At 43.6% G+C, this 13,332-nt stretch overlaps 1 protein-coding gene across 1 annotated transcript in view; it reads left to right on the top strand.

The window, feature by feature from the left end:
• The window catches only part of vstm2la (V-set and transmembrane domain containing 2 like a), a 30,025-nt gene that overhangs the window by 1,273 nt on the left and 15,420 nt on the right, over positions 1 to 13,332 (top strand). The window lies entirely within an intron of this gene.

Below are 13,332 nucleotides of genomic sequence, written 5' to 3'. Positions count from 1 at the left end.
AAGACCCAAATTCATGCAGGTGGTTTCTACTGTACGAATCCAATTTTATTTACTTGTGTGTAAAATACATATGTAAGAGAGTCAGCTGCTCAAGCACCTCATTAGTGCTCATGATGCGATCAGGTGTCTCTCCAATAACCGGTCCAACCCGCGTATTCCTGGGTCAGTTTTTAGTCTGCAGGTGTTTCTTCTTGTGTTTGAGGTCCAGAGTGTGTCCCGAACCTTAAACTTTCGAGCCCCTGTATCGGGCGAATGAAATATCACGTAGCGTTTGTTGCTGATCGAATTTGTAACGTTCATTCTTGTTCACCTCTCTTGATTATCATCATTATTTTGGCAATGTAAGGCGTTCTGCTTCCTGTATTGGAAGGTCATTTGCATTCTCCAGAAGTTATGTCTAGATGTCAGAATATGCATGAATTTCGTTGCATTTTAGTGATGTAACAATCTCCTTTGTGTGAAATGTCTGCTGAGGCAGTGTTGTTCTCCAGTGACGGACAGCATTGTTTTTGTTCCGTCCAAGCCGCCACAGCCGCCCTCCTCTTCTTCAGGCGGTGCAGAGTGCTGACACAAGATGGAAGTTAGTATTCTCTGTCAGTAGAGCTCTGCCTGAGCATCCTGCCCTCTGGTTCTGAGCTCCTCCTTTGCACATCTTTTGCAACCACAGATAGTAAAGTGTTCCTTTGCATATTGAAGAAGTCATAATTCACATGAGAACATTGTCCGAACGATCCCCTTTTCTTATAGACGAGCAAAAACAAATGAAATCAAAATCCGTCCCAAAGTGGCATCATATGGCACAGTGTAGATGCCCACCAACTGCTTGTCATTGATCTTAGCCAGAATCGGCTTGAAAATTTCCTTATGTGTTGATATGGGAGTTTGACGGCTTCACTCCACTCTGGTCAGAATAAAAGTTATAGTTCAAGAGTAGACAGAAAATGGCAATGCTACCCTTTTGACCGATTAAAGCTGAAGAGGGGTAAGCGGACAGTACGTTTCAGATCTTGATGACCTTACCGAAGGATTGCAGCTTGGCCCCACAAATTTGTTTCGGATCCAAACGTCGATTGTTTTCTCAGTGTATCCACATATTTATTGTAGATTTCCCTTCCAATCACACCGTGTACTTTTAAAGGACGTTATTTCTGTTTAGGTTAAAAATATCTACTGTATTCATCATTGGCAGTGATGTGAGTAATATCTCAAGGGGCGCCGCTGCATCCATAACATAAATGAACCCGGCTTTCAAAATGAATAATGTCCTTGTTGCCGGAGCTATTTCGGCACAGTGCGGGAAATGGATGTGTGAGGATGCATTTGTTTTAGTTTTGTCCTGTTGGTGGAGTAAAAAATAAAATAAAATAGTAGGTGTAGGGTAGATTCTCGGGTATATTGAAAACAGTATGCAAAGTCTTGCTCCATATTGTAGTTCTCCGTCTGTCATTCCTAATCAAAGAAGTTGGCAAATGGATTCATTTTGCGATTTAGTGCATAACTGCCGGTTATTTAATTTTTAGTCTAAGGGATAAGATGACAGTTGAAAATTATTGAAGGAGGGGAAAGGATAGATCAGTGGTCACCTAACGTTTTGAAACTGGGCGCTACTTTGGTGCGGATTCATGTGAAGAGCTAGAATCATTTCCACAAACATTTCTGACATAACCAGTTGGCTCAAATTACCTCGAATTATTTTTTTCATTCATTCATTCATCCATTTTCCGATCTGCTTATCCTCACAAGGGTCGCGGGGGGTGCTGCAGCCTATCCCAGCTGTCTTCGGGCAGTAGGCGGGAGACACCCTTAACCGGTGGCCAGCCAATGGCAGGGTACACAGAGACGAACAACCACCCGTGCTCACACTCACACCTATGGACAATTTAGAGCGTTCAATCAGCCTGCCATGCATGTTTTTGGAATGCGGGAGGAAACTGGCGTACCCGGAGAAAATCCACACAGGCCCGGGGAGAACATGCAAACTCCACACAGGAGCTGTGATCAATACCTCTGCACTGTGAGGTCGACGCGCTAACCACTGGACCGCCGCGCCACCCCTCTAATTATTTGTCATTGTTAATTCAGGACGTTCTTTGTTGATTATTGACATTTGTCTTTGTGAAGACGCTTATAATATGATTGATTTCTCACCAATATTATCAATACTGACTTAAAATGGTAGGAAACCAAAAATGCTATTGCTATTTTTTATTGATTATATTTATTCTAGTGCAGCCCGGTAGTCCAGTGGTTAGCACGTCGGCTTCACAGTGCAGAGGTACCGGGTTCGATTCCAGCTCCGGCCTCCCTGTGTGGAGTTTGCATGTTTTCCCCGGGCCTGCGTGGGTTTTCTCCCGGTGCTCCGGTTTCCTCCCACATTCCAAAAACATGCATGGCAGGTTGATTGGACGCTCTAAATTGTCCCTAGGTGTGAGTGTGGGCGTGGATGGTTGTTCGTCTCTGTGTGCCCTGCGATTGGCTGGCAACTGATTCAGGGTGTCCCCCGCCTACTGCCCGAAGACGGCTGGGATAGGCTCCAGCACCCCCCGCGACCCTAGTGATGATCAAGCGGCTCGGAAAATGGATGGATGGATGGATATTTATTCTACAAATATATTGCTAATGCTTTATTTTATATTGAACTGTGTACAGTTCTTTTCTGAAACATTTATTTTGTGCAATGAAACACTTTATCCCCCCCACCCCAATCTTGCTGCTGTAGACTGCAAATTTCCCCAGTGTGGGACAAATAAAGGTTTTCTTATCTTATCTTAAAATGCTACACTTCATTTATAAATCTCTGCAAGTGTTTGCATGTTCAAATAATCACTTTTACAAAAGGTCCTTTTACATTTCTACCTTTTGTGGCAACACTGTATGCACTGATCACATGAGCCGTCTTAGGTTTAACCCTTTCCGGGACAGCGGTTACTTCAGTGGACAGCTTATCATGTTATCAGTTTACAGGGTGCATGAAAGGGTTAATTTTATATAGTATAGCGTGCAGGAAAGGTGGAGGCCACTGATTCAGCTACTCTCTCTTCTACCCGTGTGCCACGACCACCTCCTTCTCTGCTTGTTCAGGCTGCTCCTTCTTATTTCATAAGTATTGCAGAAAAAGCCCCAAAAGCCAAGGAAACATCCTTTGATGCTTGCTAAACTGAGGCGATACGATACCGTTACTTACAGTACTTAATATTGACTCTTACTTACATCACGTATAATAGCAAGTCAAACTCTGGTTTTAGAGGCAGATTTCATCAACATTTTGTGAAAATAGTATGACCTTAACCCTTTCGTGCACCCTTTAACCTGATAACATGGTAAGCTGTCCACTGTAGTGATCACTGTCACTGAAAGGGTTAAAGATACATGACTTTAGAGATTCCGAGGTATAATTGAAGATCATGATCATAATTAAAGTGGGGAAACTAATACATGCACTCGCATTTATACTCAGAGAATGTCCTGACAGATGATATTGTGCTTTCCAAGCCCATCGGGATGATTATTTATCTTACCGTTTCCCCCACACAGTGAATCTAAAGTAAAGAAGAAGGAAAGATCAATGGAATAAAAGGAAAGCAAAACATTTGGTCTGAAGCCGTATTGCGACTGCGACAATGTCCTGCCTTTATCTGCCTCAGGGTCGTTCCAGCCGCTGATACTTTTCAATTAGCGTCTCATTAGGGTGTGCTTATCCAGCCAGCTCATTATTCCAACCAATCAATTGTCTTAATTAATGAGTGAAGGCTAAATGAGCCGTAAGGAATTTAAAACTTCTCAAGGGAAACCAAGTGAGATGGGACGCCAAAAGTCTCATTTTATTTTCACGATGACATCTGAAAATTTGTTTTGGCTTGACGTCCGCTCCAAAAAAAATTGTAATGCGCTCGCTAAAAACTGTTTTTTTTTCTTTCTTTTCGAAAGCATGCAAATATGACTCACTATTAGGCTAAAGATATACACACAAACTGTTTCGGTCTTTATATTAGACGGAACCAAGTTGACATTGAACATAAATAACTCAGATTAAGTTGAAATACCGGACTGTCAATTTTGAAACAGTTGTGTTTTCATAATTAAACAAAACTGGGTCACCAACCACTCCAGCATATCGCTCATGTGTGATGTGCCTTTCAAGTCGTCTTTTTCTCTTCCAATCACAGTATTATAAATCAAACAGACGACCAAAAATAATTAGAATTTATTATAAAGATTTCAGAACGTACCGTAAATGAAATAGAGCTATCGTCACCTGACTCCTGCGCAGGCCGTGTGGGCTCAGTTCCCACTCAAAAACAGTTTAAATGTGAGTTGAATTGTCTGTTTCTCTACTGTATGTGCCCTGTGATTGATTGACTGGCGACCAGTCGGTGCTTTAGTCTGTCCGATGTCAGCTGGGATGCGGCTTCCTGCAACTCTGAACAGGTTAACGGTTATAGAAAATGAATGGATGGATAGATGCATCGTGCATATACAGTATGTACAACATGATATGGAGGTAAAAAAAAAAAAAAAAGCCCACTGTGTCAGGTTTGAATGAATCAACATTCAAAGCGTGACACATTCCGGTACAGTATTTGAAAACATATACATTATATTCAATGAACGAGCAGTGTCATTTTTGTTTTCCACTGTGGACAAAAGAACCCCCCCCCCCACCCCTTTCCAAAGAAAGCATGTCTCAGAAATTAAGATACAATCGGGGCATACTTACAAGCATTGTGTTCAACTGTTTAACATTTAACAATGGCTCACGCGTTGCGGGCAAATATTCAGCAGCTTGTGGGTGTGTGAGTGTGTGTGCGTGCCTTGTGTAGGCTTGGCATCACCGCTCCCCCCCTACCTCTTCCTTTCCGCAGGGGCGTAAAGTAGTGCAGGTTTGTGCTGGAGCATCACCAAGTCGTTAAAGCGACAAGCATACGCTCCACTAAACCCATTAATATGGGCACACATCCCAGTAGCATTGAATAAACATTATGCGGCGTTGGCTTTTGCCTTCACAATTAGATAAACTGTTTTCGTACATCTAACTCCTCCCTGGTACAAAGTTGGGCTGAATTAAAGACAATCGGAACAATTCGATAAAGTGAATGTACCGCCTCTCATCCGAAGTGAGTGGGCATAAGCCCCTGGGTCACGCACGACCGTAATAAGTTGAGACGACGGTGGATGGAAGGTGTATTGTATCGCCATTTATTCATCTAGTGCAGAGGTTGGCAACCCAAAATGTTGATTTGAAGCCATGTTGGACCAGAAAAACAAAAAATATGTCTGGAGCCGCAAAAAATTGAAAGCCTTATAATGAAGGCAACACATGCTGTATGTATCTATAGTCGCTATATTAGCAAAATGACTAAATTGCCTTTTTGTGTTAACTATCGTAGCTAACGGGTACTGTTTAAAAATGCTTCTCTCAGCCCTCCCGATTCCCATTCTTTGCCAGTACCCTGCGTGAATTGTACATAAAACACCTTTTTTAACAACAGCCACCTGCCTGGCATCCCGCTCTGCTAATAGAAACGTGTGTCGCAGGCTATGACGCAAATCTTCGTAGACAGTGATGTTGAAATTTAATATTTATTCTACACATTTTTGCAGTATTGGAAAACGTTACGAATGTTTGTATCATGTTTGTCCTCCTACAGAAACCATATTAAAACAAAAAATTCCCTCCCCCATCTTTTTCCTTCTTCAAGAATTTTTGAAAAAGCTCCAGAGGAGCCACTAGGGCGGCGCTAAAGAGCCGCATGCGGCTCCATAGCCGCAGGTTGCCGACCCCTGATCTAGTGGGTACAACTGCACAGTGTAATTGGTTGCTGAGTAATGGCACCACACTGAAAAAACAAACAATCAGTGTCATAATGTGAGCATGAAATAAAAAAATAAACAACGAAAGAACATTATTATATTAATATTAGAATAAAAAAGAACAAAATATTCTTATGAATCTTGGGTTTATGAATTTTTTGGACCTTCTTCAAGTGATCCAAAACTATGACAATGTGCTACTTCAACATTTTATATTGATCCATGTTCTTATAACTATATATTATTTCATGAACAGTAGCCATCCATTTTTCTGTAGCTATTGTCTTCATTGAGCTCAGATGCATGCACAGTGAAATTCAGACCTATGGGCAATTTATAATCTTCTAGTGAAATTGTCTTAAGTGGCAATTTAGAGTGAAGCATTCGGGTTTTGGACTCGTGAAAGGAAGCTAAGTACCTGGATGAAACCCACCTCAGCATGGAGGGATCAGGAAAACTCCACACAGGAAGGCTTCAAGATTTGAACCCATGACCTCTGCACTGTGAGGCGGACCTGCTAACCTGCCTCTTTGACGAACATGTTTATTTTCTTGTTAGTTACAAACAAGACCAAAGAGGAGGTAGAATGTACAAAATAGCATTCACTAATTTATCCCGGACCGTTCAAGAGTGGACCTCATCGATTCTGCTACTTTATTTATTTATTTATTTTAAATCAACCTCCTGGCCAGTTCCGTATTGGGCCTAGTTACTGATCCCTGGTTATTTTGGTACCCTTCTTGACTTTTAACAATATAAGAACCGGCAATGGCCTATCAAACTAGATTTCCTGCTTGAAGGAACTGGGGCCTCATTGATCCACCCAAACCCTTGACCAAAAATGGCAACATTACAGGGGCTCTCGTCAAGGCTCCACTCTCAGTATCCTCCCTCATTAAAGCCCGGCCACCTCACTCACCGTCCTTATGTTGTGTGTAATAAAACCCGAGATCCTCTCCTCGCTTCCCCTCCAATCAGAAGGCTTCCTTTTAAAACGGCACAAACAAGCTGGAGGTGCAGCCTGCAGTCAAGGACTCCTTCCTCTGTCTTCTTTCAGAGGGCCTCATACTGCAAATGTCCTTTACTTGTATATGTGTCTGTGCGTGTGTGTGTGTGCGCGCATGTGTTTGCGGGAGCGAGCGAGAGAGAGTGGGGTGATGTAGTTTAGGCGAGAAATGATTGCAGGCGGCTTTGAGATTGGTGATCCAAAGCGGTACTTGCTTTGAGGCATCCCTCCAAGACTGAAAATCATCTCTGTGACTTGAAGCTCTCTGGACTGTGTGTGTGTGTGTGTGTGTGTGTGTGTGTGTGTGTGTGTGTGTGTGTGTGTGTGTGTGTGTGTGTGTGTGTGTGTGTGTGTGTGTGTGTGTGTGTGTGTGTGTGTGTGTGTGTGTGTGTGTGTGTGTGTGTGTGTGTGTGTGTGTGTGTGTGTGTGTGCGCGCGCGCGCGATATGATAAAACAACTCTCAAGATTTAGTTTAGTTCGCCTCGGCCTTGGTTATGGGAGGTGTCTTATGTATTATCGAGTATGTAGTTTATTGGAACGTTTGCAGTTGTCCTGAGCACATTGTCCTTTCTTATCATTGCATCAGTAACAGTAAAAACAAAACAAAACAAAAAAAAGATTTTGGCAGACCGTGTTTTAAGATCGCGATTGCTCGATCATTGAAATCCCAACCGCAGTACAGAGAGCGCAAAGCTTTGCTGGGGGATTCTCGTCTGGGAGAGTGGTGCTTATCTTCCACGAGACACATTACTGTTAATGTTGCATCAAGGCGAACGCGCTCGGTCATTCAGATTTAGAGTCACACTTCTCCTGGGAAGCCACTTGGCAGGATTGGCGTGTTGGCAGTCTCACTGAGCGAGGAGGGAGGAAGAGGAGAACGGGCGATGTTGCGTGATGCGTTCATGGGTTTCGGGATCAGTCATTAACTGCCTGAAAGAGCTCCTGGGCTCCAGCAGGCCGCCATTGAAATGAGTCCAGTTTCATTGTGGAGAGCCACACTCGTTTGTTTTGGATTGTTTTCCAGACACAGCACAGCGTACAGGAGGAGCCTCGATCACAGAAGTTCCAGGTGTCAATCTCAGCTCCTGGCTTTCTGTTTGGAGTTTTCCAGAAAGGTCAAGTAAAGTCAAAATACGTTGTAAATTGCTTAATTAGAAATTGGGTGTTTCTATACTTTAGTGGAAAAGTTATATTTCAACCGACTTTGTGCTTTGAGATCATTCAGTGTTGACCTCATCCGATAACGAAACATTTAGCAGCTATTCTTTAACCCTGGGCGGCCTGGCGGTTAAGTGGTTAGCGCGTCGACCTCACAGTGCAGAGGTGCCGGGTTCGATCGCAGCTCCGGCCTTCCTGTGTGGAGTTTACATGTTCTCCCCGTGCCTGCGTGGGTTTTCTACGGGTACTCCGGTTTCCTCCCACATTCCAAAAACATGCATGGCAGGCTGATTGAACACTCTAAATTGTCCCTAGGTGTTGAGTGTGAGAGCAGTTCATTGTTCGTCTCTGTGTGCCTTGCGATTGGCTGGCAACCGGTTCAGGGTGTCCCCCGCCTACTGCCTGAAGACAGCTGGGATAGGCTCCAGCACCCCTCGCAACCCTTGTGAGGATAAAGCGGATCAGAAAATGGATGGATGGATGGATGGATTCTTTAACTCTTTCAGGCACGGTGGTTACTATAGTGGACAGGTAAACATGATCTCAGGTTCCAGGGTGCATGAAAGGGTTAAGCACCAATCTCCGAGCCTTTTTCTGTCAATTTACGTATACGAGCATATAAAAAGGAGGCAACCTTACTCCGTGCTCACTTTCATGCATTGGATTCCGACTGCTACTTTCATGTGACTGATATGAAAGTAGAACATTTACATTTAGATGACTCCATTCCGGGGAGTGTGAGAAGGTTACACCGCATCAGCAAGGTGTAACTTTTATTAACAACATCCTCCCCCAAAGACCAACTTCAGCGTTATATAAAATCATGTCACATTTACCCCCCACCCCCCAAAAAATTGTTTGCAGCATGTGTCATGAAAATCCACAAATGTAACATTTTATTTGGATTCAATCCCCCCCACCCACCCCCCCAAGCTCATTAGGTTAATATAAGGGGTGGAAACGAGCAGTAAAAAAAGTCAGCAAAGCAAGCCTTAAGAGATCTTACTTTTTTATTGTTCATAAACACCAAAGCCTCAATTATAGAGCGTGTGCTGCCCCAAGCCAGGCGCCTCTATTATAACGTCTCTGCAGTGACCAAGCCTAATTGCACCAGAGAGGCTATTGCCTACCCAGTGGGTGTGGACAAAAGACACGGACTGTCTATTCGAATGTGTCCACTGGCTGCGCGTTCAATTAACAGAACTCGAGTCAAATCGCTGGTGTGCACATGCATTCCCAGGACACAATAATGAGACGTCTAAAGGCTTGATGGATTTAATTCTTTAGCTCAGCGCAAGTCATTGATGTCCAACTAATGGGGTCTTTGCCATCTTTGAGAAGAATAAAACCTGGAAATACACACAGGAGTAATGTTAATAAATATAAATATAATAAAAATAAATTGTGTTTTGCCATGCGGTTGAACCTAATGTTAATCTAAAGGAGCCACGTGGGGTTTTTTGTTTGTTTGTTTGGTTTTCTTTGCTTTTTCTATTGCCTTTTGTATTGTCACCACAAGGAAAAATGATAGAACCAGAATTGAACTCACCGCGACACAGGGAAGGATCTGGCTACAATATGAGCAATGCAATTAATCAATCAATTAATCATTTCCTTCAAGCAATGTATTAGACTTTACACAGATCTGAATGGCTGGATTGTAATGGCCGATATTTTGCATTTTATGCACATTTTTTCAACGGGCGGAATGTCTTTAGTTCACCAATTGCTAAATGACATCATAGATTGACATCATAGCCCCGCAAAATAAATTATGACAGCGACAGTATCAAATACACACTTAGCGGTGGCGAGTCCCCACAAAGGAATTTTGGCGCTACATGTCAACATGTAACTTGTAATAACCTTCACGTCTACTTGGAAAGCCCGTTTGTTGCTTGTGTGGTCCGTGTATGTGAGTGTCTCTGTATTGGTGGTACAAGGCTGCAAAAACAGTGCCTCAAATGATCTTTAAAGTTTGGGAATCGGTCTTAGTAGTGTCAGCTCAACCCGTATTAAACCCCATCGCTACTCTAGCTTGTGTAATGGCATCTCATCACTTTCACAGCATAGCCGGTGCTTCTTTTGTTGTCTTAGTGTGTGTTATGGTTTAGAAACGCCACGCTGGTGTTGGCCAAAGCCTGACTCTAGCCAACAAGGTCTTCCGAGTTCTGGATTACATTGTGAAAAGGTGTTCATGACAGACAAACCGATCTACGAGCATGACGAGTGTCCACCCTCCCATGCATATTAACTGATAACCCGCTAAATCTGACCACAACAGAGTTTATCTTGCGTTCACTCATTCGGTAGGCTCCACAATGTCACATGCGCCGATGAAAATGACACAATGAACATTCTCGATTGTTCACAACTATACAGTTATTCACATTTGTGAAACGAAGAAAGATACAAATAGCCATTACTTTATGGGCCCTATTTTCACAGACAGGCACCCATGCGCTCGGTGTGAAAACGGAAAACCAGTCTACCGTGTTTGGGGCCGTGTTGTACCTCTCTGGGCATTCCGGCGCATGGAGTTGCCTCGTATTTGGAAAAGAGGCAACTTGGGAAAGCATTTCAAAAAAGCCTCTCAAGTTCAGAGGCTTTCACAATTTTCTTTAATTGGATGACCATATGGGGGCTCTCAACTCTTCATGTTGCACTATACATGGCCGTACCCAAAATAACCTGATGGAAATCAGTCCATAGTGTATTGTGGTACACATTTCCCATAAATATGAGCAATCAGTGTGAGTCATTATTTCTAGATAAAGCGCTGCTGTACCCTAATGAGGCCCTGCAATGATGTGATGTCTTTCTGTTGGGCTGAGCGGTGCAGCGTGTCCAGCTCATTAGACCCCCCTCCCCACCCCCCCACTCGTTTTCGTTTCAGAAATACAAACACAGCGCTGACACAACTAAAATCGCTGACAGATGAAGCAAATCTTACTCACCACGTCTCCTCTGATTAAATGCCACATGAACGCGTTTCAAAGTTATTCCTGTGCAAAAGCTCAGTGATGTCCCGTGTCCCCATTAGAAGTGACACTCTTCCCGCTCGTTTTTTGAAACATTTATTTTAATCTTACAGCCCCCCCCCCCCCCACCTCCCACCTCTTTTACCTTCCTGCTCTCATTCTTGTCTTTACTTTTTCTTCACTGGTGGGAATTAGGCGGAGGTGTCACTAGTCTGGCAGCCACTGAGAAGATGAAAAGATCAGCGGGAGCTGACGCCGACAAGGGCGCCGCTCGTCGGAAAGTACAGTTGTTTTTGGACGTTTTGGGGAAGTTTTGCAAAGTAGGCCATGCGCTATAAATTCTAATGGCACTTTTACACCACATGGGACTGACGTACAGTACCTACGTTACAGTTAAAAATATGGGACTGTGATTTAAAGCATTGCTTGTACGCTTAGGAACTGAGATGGCGGCAGTTTGACATGAATGGAATATTTCTCCTTCCGTTATTTCACAGAGAAACTTCATGCTTTTCATTCTTTTAGTCAAAAGACCTTCACGCCGCTCCCCTTGCTCTGTTTCATCCCATATATGTGGTGATTCCTTATGCTCACGTATGTATGATGACATTAATTGTGGGACAAAGCTCTGTGTCAGTCTGCCCTGTAATCTCCATCCATACATCAATGTCAGCCTGAATAGATGCACAAAGGAAAGGAAGTGTCAGGTAGTGCTGCTGGTTAAATCCCCTGTGTCTGTCCTGTACATCTGTTAGTGTTTGAGAGTGTACGTGTGTGTGCAAGTGTGAGCTTTAGTGAGAGTGTAGGAATATGTACTTCCCGCCTAGTCTTTTTTTTTTTTTTTTTTTAACGATAGAGAGCATGCATAAGCCAGTTCATTCGTTTATCCTTGTCGTCAGCTCGCCCCATGAGAGCCTCGCTTCTGCACAGCAGTAATCCTCAGGGAGGAAATGAATGAGGAAAAAGGGGGAAAAAAGGTGGCTGGGGAGGCGGGAAGGAAGGCTTGTGTTGGCCAGCGGCAGGGAGTTGGTCCAAATGGGAAAGCTTATTTTCAGCTGTCTTTTCCTGTAAAGGTCACTGCCCTGTGCAGTTTTAGCAGCGCTCAATTCTAGAAGCAGCAGCACCCCATGTTGTTGTTGTTGTCGTTGTTTTTTTTAATACATGAACCACACTGTGCTTTCACCATAAGGTGAGCTCACAAGAGTTTTACATTAAATTCAGGGTGGTCGGAGCGCACGCTGTGATATTGTGGAAATATGAATACACTTGCTGGGGTCCGTGCATAACGTTGGCAGGTAAACTCCAAAATCTCCCTTTGTGGATGATCAGCTGCACACACTGGACATGGGCAATTGGAGATTCCCTTGCACCCACGACTGCATCTACTTTACGTCACCGAATTGCGAGACGCGCCGGGGGCCCAGCAGCCGCGTTAACTGTAACGCCGAGTGAGGCATAGCGTGTCTACTCAATTTCACAAACGCACTAATCTACACTTGTTCTGACATGAAAATAGAAATGTGCCTCATTTTACGCCAGGGGCACAGGCTCCTGACTACCAAAATAGGGCCCGAGGTGTGCTTTAGCCAAAAGCCAGAATGTAGAACTAAATCTTCAATTGAGATTGAAGTATTTCTACAGAGGTAACCACCCTAATTTCACTTGTACGGTAGTCCTGAGTACCCAAATAGAGATTAGACAATCCTCTGATGACTTCCCCCTCCGCTCCCCTCCCTTCATTTTGGTGTTGCACCTCCACAGCAATTCATGGAAATCGGATTTCGTTTGTTTCCTGAGTAATCCTGTTAAACCAAAACATCAACAAAAATATTAAAGCAAACAAAACGATACCTCTCGCCTTTGTACGTTCGCACTCAGGGTGTAAGAAAAATGATGAAACGCTAATCTTCTTGCGAGAGGTCGTCTTTCTTTTTGTGTGCAATCCTAAATGATTCTTCGTCCGAAAACACAGATGTAGAGAGTCTTGATGGAGGAGAGGAAAAACCGATAACGGTGATTCCTGAGTGACTTGGTACAAGTCTTACCAGTGCGGGTTGCATTGCAAATGTACATATCCCCACAAGTCCCCACAAGTACTACCCATTTACTTGTGGAAGTGTGTTGTCAAAGAAAATACCGAAGCCTGATCCAGCCCTTCTTGTTTTTCTTAAAAAATATGGCACAGAATGCTAATATTTGCTTACAATCCATATGCAAGCCGGCAGCAGGGAATTGATTGATGCTTAAAGAAGGAAACATGCTCGAGCTGATTTATCTGTTTTTTTCCTCCCCTGACTCAGTCTCTTTAGTTCTTGTCGTGAGTCAGGCCCAGCAGGGAGGGCTCACCTTTACGTAGTAAATTTCAGTTGTTGGCTT

The sequence above is a fragment of the Hippocampus guttulatus genome, chromosome 1, assembly GCF_054856545.1.
Source record: "Hippocampus guttulatus isolate MCC_2025c chromosome 1, RoL_Hgut_1.0, whole genome shotgun sequence".
NCBI classification, from domain to species: Eukaryota; Metazoa; Chordata; class Actinopteri; order Syngnathiformes; family Syngnathidae; genus Hippocampus; species Hippocampus guttulatus.
Note: the sequence above shows the minus strand (reverse complement) of the source record. Positions and strands in the feature narration are given on the sequence as shown.